The following is a 26,152-nucleotide window of genomic DNA, read 5'->3' as shown; positions in this document are numbered from 1 at the left end:
ATAATAAACACACAAGACCATTCAAAAAGATACGTTGCGATAACAAGACGTGGTGGGAAGGAAGTAAGACTGACGGAGAAGAGAGGGATGAAAGAGGACTCCTCTGAGACAAAGGGCTGGGGGAGGTCTCTCGTCAGAGGCAAGACTAGAACGATGCAGAGGCAGCAGCCAGGTGAAGGCCGGGGAGGACTTCGGGCAGAGGCAGCAGGCAGGAGCCAGGCACCGTGGGGACCCATGAAGAAGGGATGGGGCTGGGACGTGAGGAGCGAGGGAGAGGATGCAAGACAAAGCTGGAGGGAGGGCAGCAGTCAGACCCTGCAGGACTTTCTACATCAGCAGTCCCCCCCCCCCCCGTTTTGGCACCAGGGAGACCATTTGTCCACAGATGGAGTACAGAGGGGGGCTGGTTTGGGGGTGATTCAAATGCATTATATCCGAGCTCACCTCCTGCTGTATGGCCCGATGCCCAACAGGCCCAGCCTGGTGGTACTAGCCGGCAGCCCGGATGTTGGGGACCACAGTCCCAAGTCATGGGGAGGAACCTGACGTTCCCACATACAGCTTTCCCACGTGTTGTAAACCTCATCCTGGGACACCAAGGGCACACGCCCCATCTTCCCAACACAGCAGTGCACATCCTCTTGCCTCTGGAGCTGGGGTTCCAATGACAAAGAGGGGGGTAGAACTCCAGGGGGAAGCCGCCGGGGGAGGGGGAAGGCAAGGAGACGGGAGTGCCGGTGGGAGACTGGGAAAGGGAATAAGGCGGAAGGAAGGGCGGGCACACGGCTGGAGGCTGCAGGAGCCGCCAGGGCGTTCCAGCCGGTTCTTCAGATGGGTCATTCGCACACCGACGTTTTTCCCCTGGCCCCACGGTGTCTCGCCTAACCTCAGGACGTGGGTCTTTCCCATGAGGCTGCCAGCCTTTCTCTGGTGCCACTCGGATAATTACGGCCTGTGACGCGCCCGCAGTCCACCCCGAATGCGTGTCCGGCAGCCTGGCACCAAAGCCCACTTTCCAAAGGGTTGCGAACACACTCACCGAATACTCTCTGACAATGAGATGCAAGGCTCAGCCCTGCTCGAGAAAGGGCAGGACGAAGCCCAAAATGCCAGCTTCCAGCTGAGCTGCAGGGCAGACTGCAGAGAGACCGAGGGCGGTGACACTCGGGAACCACAGCGGAGCCACCACGGGCCACCTCCCATGCTGGACAACTTCACCCCCGTGTGCCTCTACCCAAAACAGGGCTCTGCCCATAAAGTGGAGTGGTGCGTTACAATTTCAGCGCTTTTGTATGCTATGTGGGCACCAGCCCTCGTTCTTGGGACAATTCAGAGTCCGGAAGATGATGCCTCATTTGCAACACAACAAAGACAAGTCCTCCGTGGTGGGTGAGCCACGGGGCGATTTCGTATGGAGCAGGGGCAGCTTTGATGGGGCTTATTACACGTTTATTTGTATGTACATCAGGAACAAATCTAATAATGAGCACCTGAAGCTAGGATGAGTGTGAGTAAAAATAAGGAATCTACTTACCCATTGCTTATTTTTAAAAAATTCTTCTTTAGGTAATAATACTGACAATCCTGACAACGAGACACCACCAGCAAAACCATCCCGGTGTTGCCGGAACCCCCGAGCTCCGTCTGCAAGAGTCTTGGGCCGACACACTGGCTTAGACGTACACGGGGCAAGGGGTGTTCCTGGTCGTTAAGGAAGCTGCTCAGCCACCGCGGTGTGCATACGTGGGGCACCGACGTCAACACGCAACCCCTCCTACACAAGCCTGCAGAGGGGGTTCCCATCCAATCCGACCCCACGGCATTCTTGCCGCCCCCCCCCCATAGACTTGTGCTCTGTGGGCTGTGAGGTCCCCCAGGACAGAACCCGTGTCCTTGAGGCCCCCACCCTCCGGCCCACAGTAAGGGCACAGTAACGCCCACTGAGTGAACAGCTGTCTCAGGCACGGAGAGCCATCGAGAGCAGACGGGCCCACGCTAGGCTCTGAACTGGCTATATGACCTTGAGCGAGCAGCTTGAACTCTCTATGCCCCAAATGTCGTCATCTAAGTTAGGTCACACCGGTAACACACTTAGCACATGCCATGCACGCTCTAGGGGTTCAGTAAGTGGTTTTAGGAATGAGAACAGCACCTCCCTCAAAGGGTTGCCAAAATCAAGTGGGTTCGTGTATGTGAGGCACTTACAGTAGTGTGTGGCTCTACGGGCACCACTACCCTCATCATCATCCTCACCGACATCTTCATCCGCAGCCGAAACGGAGAACTTCAAAGCAATAATGGCACCGCTGACCTGGTGATATGGACACGGAGTCACCTCTTTACTTGCTGGTTCCACTAACTTTAGGCTCCCTGGGACTGAACCCCCTCTCCAGAACTGTCGTCCGGTACTCCGGTTTGACACCCATCAGTTACTGAGTTTTGGGGCTGACATTTGAATGAATGAACAAGTGAGCCCCGCCCGAAACCCCGGGAGTCCCCTTTGATACACAGGCATGAACAGGCTTTGTATATGCGCCTCTGTCTCCTCTTCATGGAACATGTCAGCATCCTACGGAAGCACACCGCTTACTGGACCGAGAGGGACGGTGCCCAGCAGCCGTGTGGGAGCTGAGGGTAGTAATGAATGTGAAATTGCTCGCCCCTGGGGCGAGTTCTCGGGAAATTATTTGTATCCTCAGATGCATTTAGGCACAAGAGTCTCTTGCACGACAAACTTAAATTTCAGGTTCGCAAATGAACATTGAAACACGGGCACTGGGAACAGCACACCTTGACCTTTTCACAGGAAAAGACACGCACGGGCCACATCTCCAACTAATTACCTCTGGCAGAACCAGGAGTCTAACATGCCATTTAAATTTACAATCAAAGACGTGTAGCAGAAATACGGCTCACAGAGACAAAACAACACAAACCCTCACATGTCAGACGAGGCCACCGGAGGCCAGAACGAGGTCACGGGACAGAAGGTGCAGGACCACGGTTGGGGGAGTCGGATTCCAACCCGAGATGCCGGACTCCCAGGCAACGCCTTCCCTCACCTCCCGACGGCCTGTCCTTGCATCACCACCACGGGTCTCAGCTGAGCCTGCTGGTTTGCAACAGCGAGTGGAACCCATGTTTCACGCGCCCATGACTAACGGCCGCACACTTGTGCTTGCACACCAATGAGCCAGGACCTGGACTCCGACACAATCTCCCTGTTGCTGCCGCTGCTGCCGCTGCTGACTGGGACACTAACCGGATAGAGCCGGGGCTTCCGTGTCTGCAGTGGAAAAGGGAATGTGGGCCCCATCGGACAGTGGGGGCGTCAGCCCTGCACGTTTAGGGTCAGACGCAGCTACTGCCCCTTTGCGACCCTGCCTGGCGGTTACGGGTCAGCCGCACTGGGTGGAAAACGTGCCTTCCTGCCCCGACGGGTGTGCGTGCTTGCCTGCAAACGGCTTTACATTTGAAATGCACCAGAGGAAGCTTTCCACCTGCAGGGGATCTGTTTATGAGAATCCTTTCGTACTGCCGTATGATGGCGGAATTAGAATAATAAAAATAGCAGCTAGTTATGTTGGAAGCACGAACTCTGTCCTAGGGATTTTGCTAAATACTTCCTGTGTATTATCTCATTTATACCATGCAGCCACCCGTGAGGAAGGTACTAGTGGCATTCCCATTTTATAGATGGAAATACTAAGGCGTCAGGGCAGACGGGTGCTAAAACAGCTCCTAATGACCCCTGACTCCTGGTGTCCACGCCCCGTGTTCCCTTGAGTTTGGACAGGACCCGGGACTGGCTCTACTCAACAGAATACAGCACAGGTGATGAGATGCCGCTCCCATGATATATCATTTAAGACTGTAACCTCCGTCTTGCTGGAAGACTCTCTTTAGTGGTCCTCAGTGTTGCTGGCTTTGGTGAGGTAAGCCGTCACCCAGAGAGGCCTGGATCACGAGGACCTGACGTGACCTCCACCCCACAGCCAGCAAGGAGCTGGTGCCCTCGGTCTGATACCGTGCCAACAACCTTGTGGCTGGAAAGCAGGTCCTTCCCCACGTGAGCCTCGGATGGGACCCCGGCCCCAGCGACCGCTCACTGCAGCCTGGGAGAGACCCTGAGCAGAGGACCCAGCTGCACGGCAGCACCATGGGAACCCTGACATGACGAGTGACTGCCGTCTTACACCATGCAGACACCTCACGCAGCAACACAGGACTAACACGGGCACGGACCAGTTAAGTGATTTTAAGTATCACTTTGCATCCCTTAGCTGGCAGGTGGCTTCATCAGTCTTGAACGTGGACAGTTTATATTCTAAACCGAATATGGGATAACCCCAGAGGTCAAATCTCTGAGCTCCTTTCCAGGATACACAGACGGATACACGCAGTCTTTTCTTGAAGACGACGTCTCATGGGGTCCAGGACGCCGCAAGCCCACCCAGAGGGGCATGCGAGTCAGCAGCGATGCTTGGAGCTGTGAGTCAGAAGGCCCAACTCTGAACAAGCCCCTTTGTCCTTCTCCCCAGCCCTTCCTGAAGCTCCGCCCACCGACCCGCTGTCTGTGAACCCTGCCTTGCTCTGTGGCACCACTGCTCTTGCGGTGTCACCCTGGGCACAGAGAGGTCAGCTGTTCGGCCCCATGGCACCTGGCACGTGGATAACTGGTCTCTTTATCCAAGATACTCCATTAAGTTTCCACTTCTTAAAGGTTATCTTATTAACAAATTGTGTTTCAACAAGCCCTGGCCTTTCCTCTAGACTCTAGACCCCCCTGCCTACACAGTGAGCCCGCTGATGGATCTCTTCCAACCCCTGATTCCCAGTACACGCCTCATCTCTCCCAGCCACCCCGCCCAGAAACCCGGTCCCCTCCAGTGCTCCCCTTCCCTGGGAAGGCAGGCACCCGCCCCCTGGTTACAGGAGTCCGAACCTGGGGGTCAACCTCGATACCCTCCCTCACGCATTTACCTCTGCCAGCCCACCCTCAGATCCTCCTGGCTGGCTCCTTCAAAGCCCCAGGAGTCCATGCCGTGATTTCTCTCCCACCATCAGCTTGGACTCTCACAGGAACAGCCGAACACTCCCCACCCAGACACGGCCGCTCTACCCTCCTCTGTGCTCTATGGTAAGGATGTTTATTTTGTAAAGCAAAATCTGTATTCAGGTGCAACATTTTGTATAAAATGCAGGCAAATCATATGTATACAGCTTAATGAGCTTTCGCACAGTGAACACACCCCCAAAACCAGCACCCAGATCAAGAAACTGAGCACCCCCAGTACCCTAGGAGACTCCCAGGGGACTCCTCGGGTCCCTGACACCCTCCCTGTGATGGTGGTCCATTCACTGAAGATAGCATCACTTATTTATGCATCTTTGTGGTGGGGAATTTTGGGTTGTGTCCAGTAGCACTGGCATTTCTTTCTTTTTTTTTTTAATTTTATTTATTTACTTTTAGAGAGGGAAGGGAGGGAGAAAGAGAGAGAGAAACATCAATGTGTGGTTGCTGGGGGCCGTGGCCTACAACCTAGGCATGTGCCCTGACTGGGGATCGAACCTGCGATGCCTGGTTCGCAGCCTGCGCTCAATCCACCAAGCTACGCCAGCCAGGGCCAGCACTGGCATTTCAATGTACTTTTCTGGTACAATGAAAATGTTCCGGTGTTTACACATACAGGGTGGAGCAACAGTAGATTTATATGGAAAACAATGCAAGAATTAATCAATAATAGGGCAAGAATAAACTGTGCATTTTGTGAGCTCACAGGGGTGAGCACATTTGCACTTCTGATGGGCGTGCCCACACAGAGGGGCAGCAGTGTGGGAATGTGTTCGACATTTGGGACACCACCGGTTCCTTCTGAAACAGTCGTGCGCACCGACGCCCCTGCCGGCAGTATGCGCATGCGCTGGCCGCTCCCCATTCATTTCAGCGCCGGGTACCATCCGCCACCTTCCTCCAGTTCCGCTGTCCTGGCGGGGGTCGTATATCATCACATTTTAAATTCACATGCCCCTGGCTGCTGATGAGGCTGAGCATTTTAATATTTTGGGGGCTATTGAGATATCTTCTTTTGTGAGGCGAATGTTAAAATCCTTTGTTCCTTTTTCCAGTAAGTTATCCGCCTGTTATTATGGACACCTGGGCATCTGTACGTGTCACCGAAAAGGTCCTTGGTCAAGGACACGCACTGCAGACACCCGCTCTCGTCCCACGGGCCGCCTGGCCACCCCCTTGACGGCGTCTGTTGAAGAACTGAAGCTCTTAGTTTTAATGTACCTCAATTGGCCGATTATGTTCCTCTTTCTGGTTAGAGATTTTAAATCCTATTTTAAATAATTTTGCTACATTTTCTTGTAAGACAGTTTTGTTTTTGCTTTTGTTTTGTGTTGGGGTTTTTTTTTCGCTTTGTCTTTTACCAGTAAAGTCTACCATCCACCTCACTTCTATTTTCATACGAATGTCCAATTGACCCAGCAACAATTTTTTTAAAAAAACATCATTTCACAACCACACTGCAGTGTTACCTTATCAACCGAGCGACTGCATCGGTGTGGATCTGGTTCTGGGTCCTCTGTTTTGTCCCGTGGGTCTGCCTTGCCTGTCAGACTACAGTAGCGCACTGAGCGTTTTTAGTGATCCTGGACGTCTAGTGGTCGCATCCTACACCCCGGTTTTCCTCCTCTCGTTTGCCTTGACTCGTCCTAGCAACTCTGCATCTCCACAGGCTTTAGGACCCTCTTTTAAATTCCTAGCCCCCAAAGCTGGGAGGTTTTGATTGGGATCACCTTCAATCTATTGATTAATTTAGGAAAAAATTGACGTTGACATTTTTACAATATTGCATTTTCCGGTCCACAAACATAATGAATTCACCTATTTATTTGTCTTTTCAAATTTCTCTCATTAATGTTCCTCCATTGTCAGGTAAATATTTGTTAAACCTATTTCTAAGTATTCCATTGTTTATGGTAGTGTAAACTTTTTATTAAAACTTTACTTCCTGATTGATTACTGCTAGCCTGTAAAACAGCTTATTTTTGTATACCGCTCTTATATCCAGTAACCTTGCCAAGTTCATGTATCACGTCTAATGCTTGTCTTCTGGGTTTTCTAAGACACCATCATTTTCACCTGCAAATAGCAACAGGCCTTTCTCCCCCAACCATTACTATTTTTCCTTCTTTTCCCACCCTTATGTCACTGTCTAGGACTTCCAGGAAGCAGTGATGGCCCTGGTTATTCGATTCCTGGTGTCAAGGAGAAAGGCTCCTGAAACGTCACCATGAGGCAGGCTCTGTGTGACAGACTCCCTGTGGACCTGCGCTGCACGAACCGAGCGCCCTTCCATTCCCAGTCGGCGCGCTCTCCATGGACAGGAGTTTGGTCGGGTCCCTCCCTCCCTTCTCAGGTTGTTATTGTGCCCCTCTCGCAGGGGCGTCCAGTCCAACCTGCAGCCCGAGGGCCACATGCAGCCCAGGATGGCTATGAATGCAGCCCAACACAAAACCAGAAATCGACTTAAAATACTATGAGATTGTTTTGTTTTCGTTAGTGTTTGTGTATTTGACGTGTGGCCCAAGACCACCGGTCTTCCCCCTGCCGCCCAGAGATGCCAACAGGTTTTAGACACCCCTGCCTGAGGCCCCCCTTAGGGACACTGAGCTCCCTGCTCTCTCCTCTCCAACCTCAGTCACTTCCCATTTCTTGACCCTCAGGCCACACTCCCATCACAGAGGTCCTTTGTAGGTGCCTTTTCCCCCACTCTGGAAGGATCCACGGCACCCTCTGTACATAGTAAAGGTCCTTTTAAAGGGTCCATTTACATGGTAATTGTCCATGTAAACAGTCCAGGTAAAGAGTCCATGTACAGGACCCACTTTACATGGCTGTCTCCTGGCTAAACCTTGCCCACCCGCCAGACCTCTGCTGGAGAGCCATCTCAGGGAATCCTCCGCTGACCACCGTCCCCAAGACCAGACCGGGCTGTTGAAGGGTAAATTCCCACAGAACTGTCTGCCTTTCCTTCGCAGCGACCGTCTCCATTGGACTCACTGCACTATACACTTCCTAGGGACCAAGACGATTTTGTGCCCCATTATTTTCCTGGAGTCTAGCTCGGTGCCCAGTTCCACGTGAGCTGGGGCCAGTAAATATTTGTTGAATGAATCCGTGAATCAGAACAAGTGAACCAGTTCACGCCGTTCGTTCTCATCCCTCTCGGCCTCAGTTTGCACAGTGGCAAAATGATGAGCTTCGCCTCTTTTACTGTTGACATTGGAGGATTCTGGTGGAAGAATCGAATTGTTGCAAATGACACGAGTCACCTCTCGGTGGACGTGAACAATTCTTCTCTACCATTCTCATCTTGTTGGATTGGCTGCATTTGGAAACACAAAAGCCGGTGGGTGGGCCTTCGTGACCGTGACCATTAGCGCTCTGGGTTCATCTCAGCGTGGCTGGAGGCGGAGGGCGGACTCGGCCCACGGGGGAGCCCTGGCCAGAAGATGCAATGCCCTGGGTCAGGGCTTCGCCAGACTCCTGGGGCCCATGTTCCGGGACCGAATTGAAGTAAACAGCCCTTTCGTGGGTTTTCTCTGCCTGCTTCAGAAACGAGGTCCTGGCCATCTTGAATCCTGCGGTGCCTGCCAGGAATAGAACTTCTGCAACAACAAATATGTCTGGAAGGCTGTGGTCCAAGGCCATTTTTGCTGGCTATAAACGGGGTCTCCGGAACCAGAGGGAGCACCCGGCTCTTCTTAAAATTGAAGGTGTTTATGCTCGAGATGAAACTGAATTCTATCTAGGAAAAAGATGTGCTTATGCGTACAAAGCAAAGAACAGCACAGGGACTCCTGGTGGTAAACCAAACAGAACCAGGGTCATCTGGGGAAAGGTAACTCGTGCTCATGGAAACAGTGGCTGGTTTGTGCTAAATTCCGAAGCAACCTTCCTGCTAAGGCCATTGGACACAGAATCCGTGTAATGCTGTACCCCTCCAGGATTTAAACTTACTGGTAAATAACAACCCTGACTGCGTGGCTTGTTTGGGGGCCCTCTGGCAAAGCGAAGGATTCCGGGTTGGGGGACACTGTTGGGTTGCAGGTTCAGTCCCCGGCCAAGATGCAAAGGGGAGCCAACTGATGAGTGTTTCTCTCACACGTCTATGGTTCTCATCCTTTTCTCCCTCTCCCCCCCTCAAATAAGTAAATAAAATCTATTTTAAAGAGTAAATTTTAAAAAAAGGAAAAAAAAAAAGAAACGAGGTCCTGTACGAGTCATCCAGGAAGCGGTCTCTTCCGTGTCGGAAACGAGTCCTTTCACGGATGAAGATTCAGACTGAGCTCCAGACAAATTAGAAGATAAATGTTTACGTCCCTAAGCGGATCATCTGCAAAACGAAATGCTTTGCATTCTCCCTGATGTGTGATGAAAGGCACTGGCATAACAAGAGGACTCCATTAAACAGAAAATGAGTCATTTGTCCACATCAGTTCCATTTCTTCCCAGCGTGGAAAGAAGTGCGGACATCCGCGTGAGGGGTCCAAGTGCCCCTTCCCCCGGCCACACGGTCACTCTCTGTGACTTCACCCTGCTGCGTCATTCTTGGGAATTAGTCCGTTTCTGAAACGATCCCGTTTATTATTTGGTCTTTTATTTTGGTTTTGTGTGTCTGACCCAACACGAGTGAAAGCCCCGTGAAGACCAGGGTGTCGCCTGCTCCGCTCTGCCCTGAGTCCGCCCTGAGTCCCAGGACCTGCCACAGGGCTTGGTTGACAGCAGCCCCCTGACACACGTTCGCTCAGAAGACGACCAGACCAGCTACCAACCAACTTCCGTGCAGAAACAGAAGAGATAATGCCAGGTTAGAGATGGCTGCATACAGGGGAAGTGGTTTTTGTCATTGCTGTTATGTCATGATTCCCTCATTTCTAAAATAAAAATTGAATAAATTAAGGTTGACTGAAGCTTTTTTTTTTTAGGTTAAGCTCTTTCTGCGCTTTCCTTTATGAAAACCAGTGTATCGGGGAAACCCCTTTAATTGGCAGTGTATCGATCAGCCTACGATAGGATTTACTACGGTAACGAACAAATCCCACACCACAAAGACTTAACAACCACAGGGTTTCATTCTCATTTATGCCACACACTCCCCTCAACCCCCAGGTCGGCCTCACGTTGTCTTGACTCTGAGACCCCGGCTGGTGGAACGGCCTCTACTGGGGGCACTGCTGGCCTCGGGGGAGGGAAAAGAGACCTCGGCAAACCAGGCACTGGCCTTTAAAACGTGGTCTTCGACGTGACACAGGTTACTTCTATGCACAGGTCTTGGCCAGAGCAAGTCACGTGGTCAAGCCTGACATTCCCGGAGTGGGGGGGCCCCACAGGAGTGGAGCCAGATATCTGGTTGACCAGTTATACCCTCGGTCTCACTGTGTTTTCAGCTTTGGGAGCTGCTGTGAGAGAGGACAAGGGGAAGTTCCAGGTCCAAATGATAGATAGATAGATAGATAGATAGATAATAGATAGATAATTAATAGATAGATAATAGATAGATGATAGTTAGATAACTAATAGATAGATAATTAACAGATAGGTGATAGATAGATAGATAGATAGATAGAAAGATAGAAAGAAAGAATAAGAACTGTCCTACCTTTGAGAGCCATCTGGGGCCACACTCTGCCAACCGTGGACTCAGAGAAACAGGGAGGGTGGGCCGATGCCTCTCCCCTCGGAATGCTCAGAGAAGCCCCCTGACTGAGGCCCACTTTGCCCACTTGCAACCGGCATCAGTGAGGTGACTGCTGAGAGCTCAGCGTCCTCCCTGAAGCTCTTCCTTTCACCTTCCTGGATAACGTGCCCCTAATCGAGGGGCCCCATTCTGGACCCCGCAAGGCTGGAATTCCTGGTGACACTATCTGGAAGCAGGCTGGTGCGGCTGAGAGCAGCCAGCTTGCAGGAATAGCCTTTAGGTGAGAGGTCTTCTTTGGAGCCACCACTTTTAGGAAATTATTTCTCCCTTCCTGCGACTCGCTCCTTAGGGGAGAGAATTTCTTCTCGGAGACTAACAAGGGGCACCAGAAAAGAGGCGTAAAGACAGGAGCGCTTGAGACTCAGTTTCCAGCTGTGCACATGGGCCGGATGAAAGGACTTGGGAAGACAGCCATCATGGTGAGACGAAAAAATAAAGATTCACACATTTGGCAGCATTTATGGATCTCCTACTGTGTACAGGGACGTAGTGTATTATGCCCTAAAAACAGCTCTAAAAAAGCATGACCCATATCTTTGGGGGTACCTACAGTCTAGTAGGGAGACAACAAATATTTTCCATGGAGGGTAGAAAGGGGGGTTGTTCTGAAGTAGGATAATCACTCATCTGGCCTGGGGCCCTTGGGGAGGGACCTGTAGGTGTTCAATCCAGAGATAGGAATGAACAGGAGTTAGTGGGGAGGGGGACTGGGAAGCGGCTGGTTGGTAGTATGGTGGGGGAAAAGGTATCCAGGCGGAGGGCCCAGCCCGAGTCAGGCCCAGAGGGGCGGGAATGAGAAAAACTACAGTCTGTACCCTCCACTCAAGGAGGCTTCACACAGGTACTACACACAGTGAAAATGAGCCTGGAGAGAGAAGCCAATCAAGAAGGACCTCATCAACAGCGAAATTCAATGAAGGAACCTGGGCAGTGGCGGGAAGCGGGGTAGTTCCAGAAGGCTGAGAGACGGTCTGCCCCATGGCCATTAAAAATTAGCCCCATGGCCCTGGCTGGCATAGCTCAGTGGATTGAGCTCAGGCTGTGAACCAAAGTATCGCAGGTTCGATTCCCAGCCAGGGCACATGCCTGGGTTGCAGGCCACGGCCCCCAGCAACCGCACAATGATGTTTCTCTCTCTTTCTCTCTCTTTTGCCCTCCCTTCCCTCTCTAAAAATAAATAAATAAATCTTTTAAAAAAAAATTAGCCCCACTATCCCAAGTGTAAACCATTAGCTGAAGTCTTCTCTCAGCCAGACCCCAAACACAACTAGAGGAACAGCTGACCTTGGAGAAAACTTTACCGAAGGAAAGAATACCTGCTCTACATGGGTTTGACAAATTCCTCTCTCTGGGATGACGCCACCTTGGATCAGGTGGTCCCTCCCAGCAGACAATGTGGCGTCACTGTGGTTTTCTGCCTCTCTAGGCCCATGCTGCCCGGAACCTGGGACGACTCCGGGTCGGGGGCGTCACGGACAGGGCTTGGCTGATTTCCTGCCGTGGCGTGCAGACACCAGCTCTGGCCAGCTCGCACACGTCACACGCTCAGGAATTTTGTGAGCCAGTAGTTACACATAATGATGTAAACTTGCATTTAAATAAATTATGCTAAAAACAAAGATAATAAATACTCCAAATGCATTACCCTCCTAATTATTTTTACTACATTCTGCCATTGTCTTTGTTCTTGAGGAGATTTACATTTATCTGCGTGGTAGAAATACTGCATTTCCCATTAGTAATATCACAGTGGTAGCAGGGAATCAGTCACAACGGGACTATTTACAGCACAGACATTGGCCAGTGCTACAAATCAGCACCTCCTCCACCCCCTTACTCCTCCCTCCAAGAGCTGGCTGTTAATATTTACCAACACACCACTGATTTCATGGGCTGTGTTAAATCAAATCAACACATTAGCTATTCTCCCCGTTCTTGCTTCTTTACCCTCCACCCTACCCCACATGCCGTGTACACATGTATACACACAGATCCACTCTCTCTACCTTCCTTAGTCTTTCTGGATCAGAGGGCTCATCTTTACTCTGGAATATACTCTGCTCTTCCCCCTTCCCTCATGAATTAGTTCCATGCAATTCAAGCCCTATGTTGCTATGCTCCCAATAAGAACTGTACCTCAGTTTTCCCATCTGTAATATGGGAGGGGTAGATGAGAAAATCTCATAGGTACTATAAAGAATTGGATCCTGGTCAAGTGGCTCAGTTGGTTGGAGCATCATTCCGTACACCAAAATGTTGTGAGTTCAATTCCCAGTCAAGACACATGCCTAGCACACACCTGGGTTTCAGGTGCAATTCCCACTTAGGTGTATGCAGGAGGTAACCAACCAATGTTTCCTTCTCACAGTTATGTTTCTCTCTCTCTCTCTCTCTCTCTCTCTCTCTCTCTCTCTCTCTCCCTCTCCCTCTCCCTCTCCCTCTCTTTCTCTTCACCCGCTGACCCCCCTACCCTCTTACTTGAAATATCCTCAGGTAAGGATTGAAAAATAAACACATACATTTAAATTAAAAAAAAAGAATTGGAAACCCTTGTTTTAATATACTGTCCCTTAAAACACTTCATTGAATCAAAGCAGTTAAAATCTTTTATTGAGAATGAGGCAGATGCCAACTTTGCCCATTTTACCATGCGTCTAGTGTGTGACCTCAGACAAGTTACCCAAGCAACTCCGCCTCATTTCCACTCTGCTAAATCCACCATTGCCATTGCCATTGCCATTGCCATCACCACTGTCCCAAGCACTGCCCATTGGTTCATCTCAGTTTGGAAGTAAACAGCATTGCCCAATTTAAAGATTTCAAAAATGAAAAATCAGAGAAACAGCACAGATACACACAAAATCCTAATTAAGTAGGTAATGAGATTTTCAGAAAAAGGATTTACCTTAAATGCAATAAAATCAACATTAAACAGATTAACAGGAATTTCTAGCCAAGGTGCAGGCATAGGTAGATGCACTTTGCCTCCTCACACAACCAAAAGAAGGACAACAAATTAAAAAAAAAAAAAAAAAACAGAACTGCTAGAAAATCAAGCTGTATGGAAATCTGACAACCAAGGAGTTAAAGAAGAAGCATTCATCCAGACCAGTAGGAGGGTCAGAGACAGGCAGCTGGGGTGGAGAGGACACACTACAAAGTGGTGGCTGGAGGACCACGTGGGGAAGGAAGTGGCTGACAGAATGGGTCATCCCACATTTGCATATGGATTAACCAGGAGGAGCAACTGGGGAATGAGACCACGAAACCCAGAGTTCCAGCTCAGGGAAATAAAGCCTAGAAACCTCTGACTATAAAAACCCGTGGGGGTAGTGGTGGTGAGAGAAACACCCAGCCTCAGGGGAGAGTTCACTGGAGAGACCCACAGAGTCCTAGAACATACACAAACCCACCCACCTGGGAATCAGCACCAGAAAGACCCAATTTGCTTGTGTTGGAAGTGACTGGAAGCTGGCCAAGAGCCAGGCAAGTGGCATTGTTCCCTCTCTGACCCCTCCCCCACAGACAGCACCACAATGGAGTGATGTGAGTTGCCCCGCCCTGCTGAATACCTAAGGCTCTGACTCTTACAACATGACAGCTGCACTAGGACAAAAAAGTATGGCCCAAATGAAAGAACAGATCAAAGCTCCAAAAATAGAACTAAGCAATGAAGAGATAGCCAACCTATTAGATTCAGAGTTCAAGGCACTGGTAATCAGGATGCTCACAGAAATGGTTGATTATGGTCACAAAATAAAGGAAAAAGGGAAGGCTATGCAAAGTGAAACAAAGGAAAATGCACAGAGAATCAACAATGAAGGGAAGAAACTGGGACTCAAACCAATGATCTGAATCAGAAGAAAGAAATAAACATTCAACAAGAACAGAATGAAGAAACAAGAATTAAAAAAAAAAATGAGGAGAGGCTTAGGAACTTCCAAGGCAACTTTAAACGTTCCAACATCCGAATCATAGGGGTGCCAGAAGGAGAAGAGGAAGAGCAAGAAATGGAAAACTTAGCTGAAAAAATAATGAAGGAGAACTTCCCCAATCTGGCAAAGGAAATAGACTTCCAGGAAGCCCAGGAAGCTCACAGAGTCCCAAAGAAGTTGGAAAGTGCACACCAAGGCACATCATAATTACATTACCCAAGATGAAAGAGAAGGAGAGAATCTTAAAAGCAGAAAGAGAAAAGGAGACAGTTACCTACAAAGGAGTTCCCATAAGACTGTCAGCTGATTTCTCAAAAGAAACCTTGCAGGCAAGAAGGGGCTGGAAAGAAGTATTCAAAGTCATGAAAGGCAAGGACCTATATCCAAGACTGCTCTATCCAGCAAAACTATCATTTAGAATGGGAGGGCAGATAAAGTGCTTCCCAGATAAAGCAAAGTTAAAAGAGTTCATCATTACCAAGCCCTTATTATATGAGATGTTAAAGGTACTTTCCTAATAAAAAGAAGGTAAAAAATATGAACAGTAAAATGACAACAAACTCACAACTATCAGCAATTGAACCTAAAACCAAAAACAAACTAAGCAAACAACTAGAACAGGAACAGAATCACAGAAATGGAGATCACATGGAGGGTTAGCAGTGGGGAGGGGGAGGAAGGAGGCTGGGGGAAAAGGTACAGGGAATAAGAAGCATAAACGATAGGTACATTATAGACAGGGGGAGGTTAAGAATAGTATAGGAAATGGAGAAGCCAAAGAACTTATGTGAATGACCCATGGACATGAACTACAGTGGGGGGAGAATGTGGGTGGGATGGGGGGTGCAGGGATGAGGGGAATAAAGGGGGAGATGAGACAGCTGTAATAGTATAATCAATAAAATATATTTTAAAGAACAGATTAACAGAAATCGTAAATCACCAATTAGTAAAATGGGTGTTATCTCTTCAAAAGAACCTTCTACACTGAAAGGGCACATAAAATAAACCTATGTCTTTATGGTTAATATTTGACAAAGGAGGCAAGAACATACAATGGGATAAAGACAGTCTATTCAATTAACAATGTTGGAAAAATTGGACGGGTACATGCAAAAGTAAAACTAGATCACCTTCTTACACCATAAACATGAAAACCTCAAAATGGATTAAAGACTTAATCGTTAGACTTAAAATCATAAAAATTCTAGAAGACAACATGGACAGTAAAATCTCAAACGTTTCTCGTAGTAATATTTTCTCTGCTATATCTCCTTGGGCAAGAGAAACAAAAGAAAAAATAAACAAATGGGACCACATCAAACTGACGAGCTTTGCACAGCAAAGGAAACCATCAACAAAATGAAAAGACAGCCCACTGGACGGGAGAACACATTTACCAGTGACACCTCTGATAAGAGGTTAATATACAAAATTGATGAAGAACTTACACAACTCAACACCACAAAGCCAACCGATCCGATTAGAAAATGAGCAAAGGACCTGAATAATCACTTCTCCAAAGAGAATACACATTTGTCTGTTTTCACACGGCCAACAGACATGTGAAAAGATGCTCAATGTCACTAGTCATCAGAAAAATGAAAATTAAAACCACAATGAGGTATCACCTCACACCTGTCAAAACGGCTGTCATCAATAAATCAAACAAGTGCTGGTGAGGATGTGGAGAAAAGGGAGCCCTTGTGCACTGTCGGTGGGAATGCAGACTGGTGCAGCTGCTATGGAAAGAAGTGTGGAATTTCCTCAAAAAATTAAAAATGGAGCCCTGGCTGGCGTAGCTCAGTGGATTGAGCGCAAGCTGCGAACCAAAGTGTCGCAGGTTCGATTCCCAGTCAGGGCACATGCCTGGGTTGCAGGCCATGGCCCCCAGCAACCGCACATTGATGTTTCTCTCTCTCTCTCTTTCTCTTTCTCCCTCCCTTCCCTCTCTAAAAATAAATAAATAAAATCTTTAAAAAAAAATTAACAATGGATCTGCCTTATGACCCAGCAATTCCACCTCTGGGTACATCTCTGAAGAAACCTGAAACACTAATTTGAAGGACTATATGCACCCCTATGTTTATTGCAGCGTTATTTACAATGGCCAGGCTATGGAAAGAACTCAAGTGCCCGTCAGTACATTTACGCAGTGGGATACTACCCAGCCATAAAAAAAAAAAAAATGAAGAAGGAACCCTTACCCTTTGTGACAGCATGGATGGACCCGGGGTGTATTATGCTAAGTGAAATTAGCAAGTCAGAGAAAGGTGAGTACCATACGATTTCATTTATATGGGGAGTCAAATAAATAAACAAAATAGAAACAGACTCATAGCAACAGAGGACAGACTGGCAGCTGCCAGAGGGGAGGGGAGTCGGGAGGCTGAGTGAAAAAAGTGAAGGAATTAAGAAAAAAAATCAGCAGCACAGACAACAGTACGGTGATTACCGGAGGGAAAGGGGGAGGTAGGAGAGGGTAAAGGGGGGACAAGTGATGACGGAGGGAGGCTGGACCTGGGGTGGTGAACACACAATATACACATGATGTGTGACAGAACTATACAACCGAAACCCACATCATTTTACTAACCAGTGTCACCCCAGTAAACTCAATAAAAAATAAATTGTGTGTTCAATTAAGGGGAAAAGCATATTTGTGAATCTAGGGTTGAAAGGCTGAGGCAAGCGGGTCCCTCTGAGCCATCCCTCGGATTAAGGCCACGCCACCTCTGAAAAAACGTTCTGTAAGCAGAGGTGCCCTATACGGCTTGTCTGAACCAGACCCCTCAGGGAGGGAGACCGCACCATTGCGCTAGAACAACGCGCTCGCACCGGGGCAGCCCCGGGCACGCTGGAGGCGTGGTCCTCGCACCCACAACCCGTCCTCCAGCTCTCTGACCCGAAACCAGAACACTCGCTCTAGGCCGCCAGCCTGGGATGAAGCACTAAGGACTCAAACAGGCAAACTCGCCACCAGAAACAGGGACATGCCTTCCGGGACGCAGCCCAACCGGAACAGGCAGGGGTTGAGTCTGATCACGATGCTGTGAAGGTACTTGGACTTGAGTCATAAACCTGGGGCGGGGAATTTGTAGCTGCGCTACAGCGAAGACAAACAAAATTACTGTCTTGCTCTTACCCAGAGATGGGTCCAGGTTTCTACAATGCGAAACATATATAATTTGGAAGCCTTTTCAGAGAAAAAGAACTTCAAGTTATACATTTGAAATGAGATTAAGAGCAAATATGTGGCCCCGAATGAGTGGCTCAGTTGGTTGGAGCATTGTCCCACACACTGAAAGGTTGTGGGTTCGACTCTGGTCAGGGCACGTACGTAGGTTGCGGGTTCGATCCCTGGTGGGGGCGCGTGGGGGCGGCAACCAACCGATGCTTCTGTCTCACATCAATGTCCCCCCCCTTCTTCCCTTTCTCTCTCTTTGAAATCAACAAAAACCACATCCTTGGGTGAGGCTTCAAGAAAAGAAGTAAAGGTTTGTTTAGAAGGAAAAAAAGAAATAATGTACAAGCCATTCTTAAAAGATGGCAAGTGACGCATACATCACAAAATTCTGAAAATCCGGAAAAATGGCATGGTAATATCCTTATCAATGAACTTCTTAACATACCCCTAAAATCCCTTCTCCCTACATATTTTGACAATATTCTCCTCAATTAACTACACACTTAATATTGATTTTATAATATTTTCTTTAAGGAATATGACATTTAAAATAAATAAGGCCATCTGTCCCACAGAATGGTTGGTCAAAACATTTCGGTAGACTGAAGATGGATTTGAACTCTCGTCCTCCCTCCCACTGAGAGAGGAACGCTCTCTTCCCTCCCCTGGAATCTCAATGCAGCAAAATTAATGCTGCGGCTCTCCCCACCCAGGCCTCAAGCACGCCGACAGCCTCTGTCTTTTTCCTCCTGGGACTCCCCTCTGGAATCCGGCCACCAAGCTGTGCAGAAGCTCACGCGGCCACTTGAAGAAGTCACGTGGGGGAGAGCCAGGGCTTCTGGCACCAGCCTCCACGGAGCCCCAGCGCGTGGCCAGCACCAACGCCAGGGGGGTGGGGCTGCATGTGACCTTCCGGCCCTCCCAGTGCCCCAGCGGACACCCTGTGCAGCAGAATGACCACAAAACCAGTCCAATCACAGAACTCGGAGAAATAATAAACCGTTGTTTTAAGCCACCAAATCTTAGGGTGGTTTATTATTCAGTCGTAACTGTTTTCTTCCCGACATTTTACTACGAAGACCCTCAAACATAAAGAAAGGTTGCAGTAACTGTGAGCACGCCCATGCCCGCCCGTTGGATTCCACAATCAACATTCTGCTGTTCCTGCTCTACCGCTGGTCTGTCCCATCGGTCCGCCCGTCTCGTGTTTATGCATTTCCCAGGTGCAGGCATCAGCACGCTTTCCTCCAAACGCGTTAGCATGCATAACGTTAGCTTAACATTTTTTTCTTTTGAGGTAAAATTTACATACAATGAAGTACACAGACCCTAAGTGTACCGTCCTGAGTTTTGACAAATGCGCGCATCTGTGAGACCCAAACCCCTAACAAGACACCACAGAGCATTGGCATCACTCGGAGAGTCCCCTCTTGTCCCTTCTCGGTCAATCCCTGCCCCCAGCACCTCCAGAGGAAACCACTCCTGCAACTTTGTGTCCACCCTAGACTAACATTACCAGTCCAGAACTTAATAAACAGCAAATCATACAGTACATTTTCTTTTTCAATTGTTCTGCTTTTTCCACTCAGCATAACATTTGTGAAACCCACAGTCCTGTGTGAGGAGTCTGTTCCCTGGTATCACCGAGTAGCATTCCTTTGTGCACCTGCAACGACAGCGTGTTGACCCAGGCTTGTGATGATGGGCATGGGGCTGTTTCCAGCTTGTGGCTATGGTAAATACAGCTGCTGGGAGCACTCCTGAGCAAGTCTTTTGTGGATGTAGGTTTTCATTCTCTTGGGTAGACACCTAAGAGTGGAATGGCTGGGTCAAAGAGTAAATAGATGCTTAGTTGTAGAAGGAACATCCCAGTCTAGCCATGGCTGGTGTAGCTCAGTGGACTGAGCGTGGGCTGCAAACCAAAGCATTGCAGGTTTGATTCCCAGTCAGGGCACATGCCTGGGTTGCAGGCCACGGCCCCCAGCAACCGCACATTGATGTTTCTCTCTCTCTCTCTCTCTTTCTCCCTCCCTTCCCTCTCTAAAAATAAATAAATAAATAATCTTTAAAAAGGTCTATAAAAAATAAATAATGACTAAATGAAAACAAAACTAGTTTTAAAAAAAGAAACATCCCAGTCTTTTTTATGAAGTGAACTTTTTTTTTATTACTGATAGTTTAGGGAAGTTTCTTTCAGCCTCACCTCTCCTCATCTGTAATGCCCGTGTGTCACACCCTCTCTGCAGTTTCACACTGGAGTCCTTTCTCCAGCCGGGGAAAAGCCTCGGATGGCTGATCTCATTGGGTCTGGTGGGACATGCCCTGCCTGGGGCCACAGCAGCCGGCCCCCTCTGCCAGGTCCTCTCCAAGGTGACCCTGGAGTCCGGGCCAGTGTCTGACAGGCAGCATTTCCTTCTCGTCTTTCTCATCGGAACCACACATGAGTCTCAATACTCGGTGAGGTTCGCCACGGGCCTATGGCCACTGGGTGACTTGAAGATATTTTCCTTTACTAGTCCCCCCCCACGCCGCTGCTTTCCTGACTTCCCAACTAGAATGTAAGCACCCCCGAGGGCACTCACTCTTTCCCTGCTTTATGGATGGCCAGAACAGAGCAGGAGCTGAACAAACAAATGAGTGAATGCCTCTCTCCGGCTACCTGGTGACCCAGCCCTGAGGAACTCACTTCTGTGCTGGTCTACGGCTACGGGGGCTGCCGCCCAGGGCCTCTGCTGGGTCCGGACTTTGCGCTCTAGCCTAGAAGGTGTCATACTTGGCCTAGGTGACGCTTCCTTCTCCAGTCCCACCTGAGGATCGAGAAGCCTTCTGGGGCAGGGACTTCGTCTGGTTCAGCTGGGAAACCCCGCCGTACCCGGAAATGTGCTTCGCACATAGTAGGTGCTCAGTAAACGTCCACTTGGTCTTTCCACATACACCAAAGTGTTTTTAACCTGGACCCCCAGATGTCCGGGGTAGCCCGAAATCCTGGGATTGTCTGCAAAATGTTCACACAAGAATATGGGTTCTCATTAGGGTGAGCAGCCTGACACCTCTTCAAAGGCACCAGAGACCCAAAACACGTTAAGAAGCACTGAGGTGGGTTTCAACAAAAGCCACTTTTGCTCTCCTTTACCGCTAAAGGCCTCGGCCGAGACTGGTCACACGATCACCAAGCCCGTTGTCCCTGTCTCCTTAGTTGTGCAGCTGGACAGCCCTTCCCAGCCTCTCTCCCAGGTAAACAGGACCACGGGACCGAGGTCGAGCCAGTGGGATGTTGGGAAGTGAGGTTCGTGACGTGACCCTTGACCCTCTTGGATGTCACTCCATGCGCTCTCTCGCCCCTCACTTCCCGCCACACCCAGGGCGACCCGGGAGGCCCTGGAAGGACTGCCCGGGAGCAGGGCGGAGCCACAAGGAGAACGAAGCTGAGGCCCCGCATCACACTCGAAAAGCTGCCCGTGGAACACCTCCTGGGACCCTAACACGAAAGGTAACACCGTCACGTGTGACGCCACCACCATTTTTGAGGTGTGTGTTACAGCGCCTAGCAGTACTTGCCCTGACTCATAGAGCAGAAATAGGCATTTTCATCTCTAGCGTTTCTTGCTGAGACAAGAATGATGTGGCAGTCTGGTCTCTCCCGCCCATGCAAGGAACAGCCCGCTCCCCATTCCCTCGAGGCATTCCCAAGTTTGTTCCCGTGAACCTTTCCCAATGTCCCCTGAAATTCCCTCTACTCTCCCCTGTGGTCACTGTCAGCCTGTCCTCTATTTCAGTGTCTTTGGTTATATTTTGCTTGCTTCTTTGTTTTGTTGTTTAGGTTCCTGTTAAAGGTGAGAGCATATGGTATTCCTGAGACTTTCTAGATCTTGGTACTGACAACTTAAACATCCTGTGACGTCCCTCAGTGCCAAGCGAAGCAGGAAAGCTGGTCACTTCAGGCCGGCCAGAGCCGGGCACATGGAACGGAGCAGGAGCTGTGGAGGCCGGTGAGGGGAAGCTGGGAGGCAGTGGGCCCCCTTGGCTGTTCCGGGGCGGTTTTGACTTTATCCTCAAGACAAATAGGAGACAATGACAATACTTTTAAACAGGGCCAGGGATCTGATCATCTGACGGAGTTGAAGTTCAGCTAGAGCTGAAACCTGAGAACTCCTCCCGGTGCTTCGGACACGGCAGTGTCCTTGTTTCCCCACCAGCTCTCGGTGTGAGAGCTTCGTGAGATGAGAGCTGAAGTCATTGATTTGCTCCTCAACGTTTCTCTGTCTAACATATGCTTTCTGTGTTAAAGTTTTCTTTCCAGCATTGTTTTAGCTGCGTTTTAACAGCTGGAATGCTGTATTTCCATTGCCATTCAGTTCAAAATATTTTCTAATTTCCATTATGATGTTTTCTTTGATTTATGCTTTATTGTGCAGTGTACTGCTTAATTCCTAAGCATTTGGGAATTTATCTTTCCATTATTGATTTCGTGTTTCATTTCACTGTGGTCGGAGAATATATTTTGTGTGATTTGAAGCCAGTGAAATTTACTGATATTTGTTTGGTGGCCAAATATTTTTCTTATTTTGGTGAAGGTTATATATATGTGCTCTTGAAAAGAATGTCTATTCAGCAGTTGTTACTCGCAATATTCTATGCTGGTCAATTATGTCAAGTTTATTCATTTTTCAAATATTTTTGTCTTTTTTTTATCTCCTCATTCTATCAACTACAGAAGTATCTTACAATCTCTAGCCACAATCATATATTTACCTACTTACCCTTTTAATTATATATCTATTTTGCTTTATATGTTTCCAAGCTATGTTAATAGGTGCATCCAATTTTAGACTTCTTATATATTCCCTTTTACCATTATAAAAATGTCTCTTTGGATCTAGTCATTTTTATGTCTTACAGTCCACTTTGTCTGATATTATTATTACTCCACCAGCTTTCTTTTGGTCAGAATTGTCAAGGTATATCTTTGTCTACCCTTTTACTTTTAGCTTTCCAATGTCTTCATATTTAAGGTATACTTCTTATAAGCAGTATACAGTTATTGCTTTTTTAAATCGAGCCTGACAATATTTGCATTGAGCTGAAATATGTAGTCCCTTTACACATAGCATATGTTGGAGTTAAAACTCATTTTTCACTATGTGTTTTACATTTGTCTCCTCTGTTTATTGTTCCATTTTTATTTTGGTTTCTTATCTTCTTTTGAATTACTCGAGCACTTTTTATTGTCTTACTGTCCTCCTTCCATCAGACTCTCATTTATATACTATTTTAGTACCGTATTGCTGGTTAGTATGGAGAGTACAATACCCATGTCTGCCTTATTGAAATGTACCTCCATTAGGACATTGCCGTTTCTTGGGCAATGTCAGGGCCTTCCAACACTTTCATTCATTTACCTACCTTCTGCATTTTGGGCTATTTCTGTCATGTATGTTAGTTTTATGCATATTTTAAACCCCAGGAGGCATTACTACTATTGTTTGACAAATTTCACTCAGATTAACCATAAATACATCCTTGTCGCTCCTTCCTGGAAAGCCACGCTTTCATCTAGAAGCACTTTTCCTTTTGACTTAAGTATTTTTTTAGCGCATTTTGTTTTCTGAAAATTTCTTTATTTTACCTTCATTTTTGAAGGATTCTTTGCTGGATATGGAACTATACATTGGCATTTATTTCTGTCAGTAATTTAAACATGTCATTCCTTTGCCATCTGGTTTCTATTATTTCTTCTGAGGAATTGGCTATGGGTTGTATCGCTGCTTATTTGAAGATCACGCATCTTTCTCTGTTTATCCTCCTTAGATGCCCTTTATATTTGGCCATCAGCATTTATTATGATGTGCCTAGAGTGGCTTTCTTTGTGTTTATCCTTGGGGTGTAGTTTCTTAAATGTGGGGCTTGGTGCTTTTGCTGAATATAAAAATCTTACCATCAGTCTTTTCTTTCTTTTTTTTTTAAGATTTTATTTATTTATTTTTAGAGAGGGAAGGGAGAGAGCTAGAGAAAGAAAAACATCAATGTGCGGTTGCTGGGGGCCGTGGCCTGCAACCCAGGCACGTGCCCTGACTGGGAATCGAACCTGCGACACTTTGGTTCACAGCCCATGCTCAATCCACTGAGCTACGCCAGCCAGGCCAGTCAGTCTTTTCGTCAGACATTGCTCTGTCTCCGTCCGTTCTCCCCTCTGTGCACAGAACTGTTCTCACACCCGTGCTCAGCCTTCCAGCACGTCTCCTAAACTCTTCTTAGTGCTTGTCCCCCCTTTTCCTCTGTGTGGGTCAGCCCGGACAGTTCCTACTCACCCGGCTTCCGGCGCGCTATCCTCTTCCCACCGCGTCTGATCCACTGTTAAACCTACACATCAAAGTCCCGATTTCACCTATTTTACCATTAAGGCCCAGTATTTCCACCTAGATTTTTTTCAATATATTCTACTTTTTTTTGGTAAAATTCTTCATGCGTTCTTCTATTTTCTTCAACAAATAAACCCTGGTTATTTTAAAGTCTGTGTCTGCACACTCCAGTGTTTGAATTACCCAGCAATCTGTCTTCCTTGTGATTTCCAGTCATTCCGTCCCCTGTGCTGCCATGCGTGGTAACTCGCTGAATGCCGTTGTGCGTGTGAAGACGGCAGGGGCCCGTTTAACTGCTGGAGCTCCTGCGTACCTCCGTGGTCTCCTAGCAGCTGCTCCGCACTCGTCCGCTCTCTGAGCCTGGCCCCGCAGATGTGCAACTTCAGGATTCACCCTTTGCATCACGTTACACTGGACGTAGGCCTCTGAGCTCACCTTTCGGTGATTTCCTCCTTCCTAGGGCATCTCCACGGTCTTGCCATCAACAAGCTCTAACCCCCAGAGCCTCTCCAGGCTATCAACCACTGCAACCCACGTCACCCCTTTCTGTTGCACCCCTCTTCCCCTTTGCTGGGGGTCGGCAAACGCCCGCAGAGGAAAGCGGGCACAGATGTGGGCGCGCCTGAATGAGACTTTCTTCTCTCCGGGATTTGACCTCTTGGGTGCTGGCTCCTCTGGTTGCTCTCCGATTCCCTCAGTGTTCTTTGTGTCTCTTTCGGTGCATTTTATCTGGTTTTATCATTGTTTTCAGAGGGAGGGGAGGGTCCGTCTATCCAAGCTATTCAAGCTGAAGTTTTGCATGACTTCTTTAAAACCTCAGAACGACCCTCTGCAATAGATAGAATCATCCCCATTTCACAGATGCAGAACTGGGGCATAGCTGGTTTAAATGATCTAATGAGAAAACCATTTAAGTAGCAGGGGCTCAGTTTCATTTTAAGTTCTCTCCAATCTACCCCCTGATACCTCGCCACCACCACCTCTCTTTGGGTAACATCTGGCACAGAAGAACTCATTGAAAAACAAAGAGAGGCCCTGGCTGGCGTAGTTCAGTGGATTGAGCGCGGGCTGGGAACCAAAGTGTCCCAGGTTCAATTCCCAGCCAGGGTACATTCCTGGGTTGCAGGCCATAACCCCCAGCACCCGCACATTGATGTTTCTCTCTCTTTCTCTCTCTCTATCTCCCTCTCTCCCCCTCCCTTCCTTCCCTCTCTAAAAATAAATAAATAAAATCTTTAAAAAAAAATACCTTCCTCTCCTTTACTTGTGGAGATGGCCTATGATTTAAAAAAAAAAAAAAAGAAAAGAAAAGAAAAAGAAAAAGCAAGGAGAGAGGACGGTTTCTGCACACACCCCACCCCCTCCTGCAGAGCAGGCCTCTCTCCCTCCCCCATATCCCCACCCACAGCAGGACCTGATCTCTATCTCCGATGTGGGAAACTCTTGAATAATTCACAGGACAGGAGGGCTCCTAACTCAGCCAAACCTTGGAGGAATTGTCTCCACGGCTCTACTGAGATGAAGAAGAATATTTCTCGTGTGCCACAAAGGTGGTTCAAAGAGGAGATTCATCAAGTAAGAAGCTATTTAAACATAACCATTTTTCTGACCAGTGCCACACTTTTAATAGAAGGCGACGCTTAATAGAGTAGAGATACTTTCATCTGTCCTCACGCCAACTTCCTAAATTTAAAAAACCTGCAACATCGCCACGGGCATTTTAAGGAAGATGCGGGGAGGCGTCCATGCATGCTTCATGTTAAGTGTCTGCTCTGTGAAGGCACCTGTTACTGGCTGTAATAGCGTGAGTCGTGACAAAGGCATTTATATTCACGTAGATGTAATCTGCCCTTGCACAGGTGTCCCGACGTAACGTACAGTTGCCTAATGAACCCTTCA

At 48.2% G+C, this 26,152-nt stretch overlaps 1 protein-coding gene and 1 pseudogene across 1 annotated transcript in view; one reads left to right on the top strand and one right to left on the bottom strand.

Moving 5' to 3' along the window:
* Positions 1 to 26,152, bottom strand: part of LOC118500490 (putative uncharacterized protein C1orf196) — a 201,056-nt gene that overhangs the window by 121,907 nt on the left and 52,997 nt on the right. The window lies entirely within an intron of this gene.
* Positions 8,633 to 9,250, top strand: LOC114497348 (annotated as a pseudogene).

This window comes from Phyllostomus discolor, chromosome 5 (genome assembly GCF_004126475.2).
Source record: "Phyllostomus discolor isolate MPI-MPIP mPhyDis1 chromosome 5, mPhyDis1.pri.v3, whole genome shotgun sequence".
Classification (NCBI taxonomy): domain Eukaryota; kingdom Metazoa; phylum Chordata; class Mammalia; order Chiroptera; family Phyllostomidae; genus Phyllostomus; species Phyllostomus discolor.
Note: the sequence above shows the minus strand (reverse complement) of the source record. Positions and strands in the feature narration are given on the sequence as shown.